The sequence below is a fragment of the Pinus tabuliformis genome, chromosome 4_1, assembly GCF_031772625.1.
Source record: "Pinus tabuliformis cultivar Carrire ecotype Pingquan chromosome 4_1, CPIR1, whole genome shotgun sequence".
Taxonomy (NCBI): Eukaryota; Viridiplantae; Streptophyta; class Pinopsida; order Pinales; family Pinaceae; genus Pinus; species Pinus tabuliformis.
The window spans coordinates 184,439,580-184,446,046 of NC_142303.1; positions in this window are offsets into that span (position 1 = coordinate 184,439,580).

Sequence of the window (6,467 nt, forward strand, 5' to 3'; positions counted from 1 at the left end):
TTTTTCTTATGTGTGACCGCTTCATGACCAACTACGACAAGTGTGACACCTAAGATAGGCTTTATGATGATTGTGACGACACTTGTGTGACAATGCTAAAAAATTTGTGAATGAGTGTGACAAATGTTCATATGGTTGTTAAAAAAGCTTGTAAACACAAAGATGAGCCCTTGAAACCTCCAGAATGAGCTTATGCAAAAAGTGCGACAACCAACATGCAAAAAGATGACATCTTTCCTATCTTGCAAAAGGGAGCAAAACACTTAGAGAAAACACATGGAATGAATTTCAGTGTTGCAACCATACATGCCATTGAAGACATAATGATATGACAATGATAAGATGTCCTTCATACTACACTAAGAGATGCATTTCAACTTCATGAAATATGTGCTTTTTTTTTCCTACCTACCCTCCAAAGGGTTGTGAATGAGATGGAGTCTTCATGTGGTCCTGATCTTTGACCTTCTATAATACCCCAGTGTTCCTTGGTCTTCTTATCTAATGATTATCTTTTCTCCTTAGCTCCTTAAGTATCATCTATCATGTCCTCCTTCTTCATCTGCTTCTTCATCATCTTGCGATAGTGTAACAGAGTACTTGCATGTGCAACTCACTCATGATGAGACAACATCAGTCTGAAAACCCCTAGACTAAGATAGAGCACTTGAATTATTGAATTGGGTTGAGACTGAGTGATCGATCAGGGGAGAAGGCCTAGAGTGAATGTGAAAGTGCACAATTCAGGCAACCAAGGGTCAAGTTTGATCACTCAGAATGCACAATGCACAACTCAGGCCAGACTGAGGGAAATTTCTGCGCAATCCTCACTGAGGAAAAAAATTGCGCAGTGCCCACTAAGGGATAAAATTGTGTAGTTCAAGCAGGTAGAAATTGTTGCGGGATGGGGCCCTGGGAGGATAAATTGTCCAATTTCAGAAGGCAAGGGGGACTAGGTAGCTGAGAGGCTTGAGGGATAGAACTACACATTTTTGGGAGGTAGTGAACTCCGACTGAGGGAAGGACACTAGGGAAAGAATCTACGCAATTTTGTAGGTCAAGGGAGGCTAGTATTTTTGCGCATTGTGTAGTTCCAGTAGGAAAGGAAAAGTATTAATGGTTGTATATGCAAAGTGCGTACTTTAGGAAGGCTAGATGAGGCTAGGTTGCTAGGAATCCTCTAGAATTTGGCCAAGTGTGGGATCAGTCGAACCGATGTGAACAATGATATAAATTGCATGTGTCCACACACTTGGACACTTAGTGATACAACATATATCATCTAAAACATATGAAACATACTTTGTTTAAGGCAATAACCTTTGTGGTAACTTACGACAAGTATGACCTCGTCGATAGAATTTGTAAGGATAATGGCTACACTTGTGTAATGGTGCGTGAAACTTTTGAAATGAGTGTGAAACATGTCTATATGATGAGAACACACCTTCATAAATATTTCCCCTTGAAGTAAACCAAAACTCCCCTTTGTATGACAAGCGATAATTCCCATGCTCGAAGATGACACTTTCTATATAAAGATAAAAGTGTGAAAAAAACTTGATATCCGAGAAGGGGGGTTGAAATCATCAACTGACCGATAAGTGACCAAGGAAAAATCAATCATAGGATCCACAATAGGCTCCAAAATTTGAGTGTAGGCCAAAATTTTGGAGGGTGTTGTAGCTACTACAACACCTTATTAAATGTGTAATTAATTATGCCAATTGTGTTTCATTTATAGCATGGATATATAATTTTTATGCCATGATCATCATGACATGTTTTGTAAATATCTTGTCCTCTTGTTAATAGAAAATGTTGTAACAACCTTGGATTAAAATTTCATGTAATAAAGCTAATAAAGGAAAAATAAGACCAAGGTCATAGGGCATGTATTCCAAGTTGAATGTTGGGAAAGACATCCTAGTGGGTGTTCATTTTGTTTATTATAGATAAAGAAATATTACAAAGGAAATGGCAGAGGCCTTGGAAAGGCAAGAGGCATTAATTGGCACTTTATTTATGAAAATAAAGGAAATTAGGAGAAAAGGAAGGTGAAAGGTCACAGGTTGCATGTGAGGAGGAAATTGAAGAAAATAGAGGCCTCATTAATAAAAATGCTTTTGAGGATCATTTCACAACTTTTGTTGGTTCAACTTTTGTCAATTCAGTTTTGGAGCTCTCTCTCTATTCTCTCTACTCTCTCATACTCTTGAAAATATCATTCATAGAAGGCCTCCTACAGAATACAAAAAAACATGCCAGTTTCATCAAAGGCCAAAACAGAAGCAAATATTTTGCTTCCATTGCAATGAAAAAGGACATATTGCTCCAAATTGTCCAAAACTGAAAAAAGACAAACAACAATCTAGGAAGAAGAAACAATTTAGCTATAAGAATAAATCTAGCAAGGTAAATATTATTGATCTCCCTTCCAGCTGTGAAGAATTAACAAATTCAGAAAATTATTATGATGTAAATGACCAGATACATGTTGTTTATGAAGAAGAAGATTCTAAAGTTGAATATAGCAAAAATCCACATTGTAATGAATGTTTTCAAGAACTTTGTGAATGCAGTGATCCTAACATTTTCAAATGTAATGCAGTCAGGATGTTCAGACCACTATCAAATGAAAGCTTAGATCATGATGAGCTTTCTAGAAATTATTTTGCACAAATGGTTAATGCCGATGATCCAAAACTCAAAGAAATGTATAAAGGATTGCTCATGACCCATCTTCAATAGTCCAAGTCACAACAATATCAAGAACAGAAAAGTCAGAAGTAAATCGTCAACATAGCTATATTTCTTCTGCAGCCTTATTTTCAGTTGATGGTCTAACAAGACAATTCAGACAACAAAAAATTGAAGATGATCTTCCTCAAACACTTCCTGCAATTAGTCAAGCTATCAAAGATCTCATAAAAGAAGTCAAAGAGAATATAATGCTATACATTGAAGCACATCAGGGGCACAATATACATTCTTTACATGCACAGCCCACAAAAGGAGAATCTTCACAGACAGAACAGAAAGAACTAGAAAGACAGCCTAATCCATATGATGATCCAATGAAAGGGATTTTCAAATCTGAATACTTTGAAATTCCAGATGAAGGATTTGAAGATCCTAGATCTGGATTAGGAATGAATGTAATGAACACAGATGTAATGTACTGTGTAAAATGAAAATCAGAATTGGTTCTTCCATAGAATGGTGGAAGGTTCTAATTGATACAGGTTCAAGATTGAACATAGTAAGTGGCACTGTAATTCCCTATCCTCAAAGACAAAAGACAAAGTATCCAGGAGTTGTTACTGCAAGTTGATAAATCAAGACAACGGAAGAAGCTATAATAGATGTCTTTGTTTCTCAATCCAAATGAATTCAAGTTCATGCTCCATTAGTCACAGGGCTTGATTGTGCTATGTACTTAGGAACTCCTTTCCTGAGCAATTTCAGAAGACATGGAAGCACTTATGATGAAAAATCACAGAAATGGAGATATTTTCTTCTTTTCAAAGGTATAGATTATTTCTATCCATTTATTCATTCCAATCCTCCTAATAGATTGAGTAGAATTGACAGGTTACGGAATACCTTGGAAAACATGGAGAAGAAGAAAGAAATGCTCAAGATTGATGAAAATCTTCTGAAAGGCAAATTTGAAAAAGAAATAAGTGAGATCTCATAGAAACTAAAATGTTGTTGTTCTGAAGATCCAAATGCATTTTCGAATATTCATAGACATGAAGTAGAATTGATCCAGGTGGATATTGGTGGCCACCTGCCAAGTCCACCTGGACCCCCACCATTGTCTTTCTCAGCATTTTCAGTTTCCTTAATTGTAGCACAACTTACTATTTTTAGCAGTTTTTCGGGTCCTCAACTTCCGGAGCCATTTTGAGGCCCTGAACGACCTTTTTTGGGGAATCCAGGGGCAACATGGGTCCATGGAATGGACTGATGTTGCCCGTTCCAACAATGATAGTACTCGGATAGATCTTTCTAACGAGCTATTGTATACGTCAAACAGAGATCATATACACAAAGATGCAGCGGAAATAATACTTCATTTCATTAATGGAAAATACCGAAATATGCTTACAACCAGAAATGGAAGTGGCCAATCAGAAGTCTCGTGCCCACAAGAGTTGAGCACGGTGGTTAACGTCATGATCGGTGGTCGACTGAGGCAATCTGCAACATTATTGGTGCTGCCCTTCTTATACTTGATGTTCAAGTGGAATTGTTGCAGGTATGTAGACCACTTCTGATGGCGATCATTCTGCAATTTCCCTACTGATCAGTGGAATCAGAGCGGTATGCTTTTTCTCTGTTTTTCTTTGCATGTCCTGAACAAGGTCGAGATATAAGGAGTTAGGGCTTGAACTAGTTGAACCTTTGCAAGACCAACCTCGCAAATCCCGACGGCCTCCCATGGCGGACGAGAAGAAAGACGAGGGGGCAGGAGATCCCATCAAAATCTTGCTAGAAGAAGCCCTCGAGCGACAACGGAACGCGATGATGGACAGCTTTGCCTAGATCCTTTAGCGGCTACCCAGAAGCGACGCATCGGCTTCCAGCAGCTACTCTGGAAACGCCACACCCTTTAAGGTACAAGTTAATTTTGAAATCCCCATATTCGAGGGTCAGATAGACGCAGATGCCATAGATAAATGGTTAAATCTGCTAGAGGGTTATTTTTCTGTTCATGAATTTTTGAGTCGGGAAAAGATTGCTTTTGCTCTTCTCAAAGCAGCCCCCCACATCAAGGACTGGTGGGAAACCTACTGCGAGCAGAAGGATGAAAGTACTGGCTCATTATTTTCAGCCGCACCCACCTGGGATTTGTTCCGGGATGCCATCAAGGAGCAGTACTACCCTGTTGGAAGCTATGAGGATGAATACATAAAGTGGACCACGCTGCGGCAGGGAAGGGGCCAAGACGTGCTGGAGTTCACCAATCTTTTCCATACCCTTCGCACAAAGTTGGGTATCAAGGATTCGGAGCAACATTTGATACTCAAATACCGTGGCTGCCTGCACAAGTACATCCAGGAAGAAATACAATTCCTAAACATCCCCTCGCTCGGCGCAGCATACCGATATGCCGTCAAGGTCGAGCAGAAGTTTAAACAAAAGAAGCGAGACTTTGGATCTGCGAATCTAAAGCAGGGGAAAGGTGCCCCTAAACCACAGAACAAAGGACAAAGCCAAGCCGGGACAACCTAAGACAACCAGTTGAAGCTGCAAGCAAAGAACAACGCCGCGAAGCCGAGAAAGGACACTGGAAAATGGTGCGAGTTCCATAAGAGCTCCACTCACAACACAAGTGAGTGTCAGGCCAAGCAGTCACTGGTGGCTGAGCTAAAGGTTTCAGAATCAGATGCATGTTTTGACTCTGAGTCAGAACCCGATAAGGGGTATGAAAAAGGGAAGCAGATCATTGATGCGGATCCCAGTGCCACTGTTTCCACCGCAAAGATCCAGAAAAATGAACCCGAAGATCCAGAGGAGGAGGAGCGTCTCTTCCACTCCCAGATGTGGGTAAAGGGCTCCCCGATACAGTTCATTGTGGATAGCGGGAGTCAAAAGAACCTCATTTCGGCAGAGGTCGTGAAGCGGTTGGGCTTACTGACCACAGCACATCCACAACCATACACCATTGGGTGGCTTCACCAAGGACGAGATCTTCGCGTGAGCCAACAGTGTCGCCTTCCATACAACATCAAGCCCTTCACGGATGAGGTATTGTGTGACATTGCTCCCCTTGAAGTTTGTGATGTATTACTAGGACAACCATACTTGTGGAAGTGACATGCTGTGTATGAAACAAGGCCCCGTGTTGTTATTATTACAATGGGAAATAAGTTGTTCAGGATACCAGAGGTAGCACCACCTGCCGCCATCTCTTTGATTACTGCAAAACAATGCAGTAAGATCATTTCCAAAACCAGGAAATTTGTTTTCCTAATGATACGCCCTCAAGGAAAGAAGAAGACAGTGGTCGCGGCCTCCAGACGGGGTCCCTCTGCACGACAACTACAGATGGACAAGATTGTGGAGGAATACGAGGACATCTTCACCTCCCCGGCAGGGGTTCCTCTGCACTGTCAAGTCAAGCACTCCATCGATCTGACCCCAGGTGTGCCGCTACCCAATGGACCAATTTATCGGCGCTCCGTTCTAGGGAACAATGAAATCAAGAGGCAGATTTAGGAGCTCCTGCAGAAAGGTCACATCCATCTGAGTTCATCGCCCTGTGGGAGCCCGATCGTGTTGGTACAGAAGAAGGATGGGACGTGGAGACTCTGTATTGACTATCGGGCGCTGAACAAGATCATTTTCTGTAATAGATATCCGATCCCACGGATTGATGACCTCCTAGACCAACTAAAGGGGGCGAAATATTTCAACAAGATCGATCTGAAGTCAGGATATCACCAGGTACCAATCGA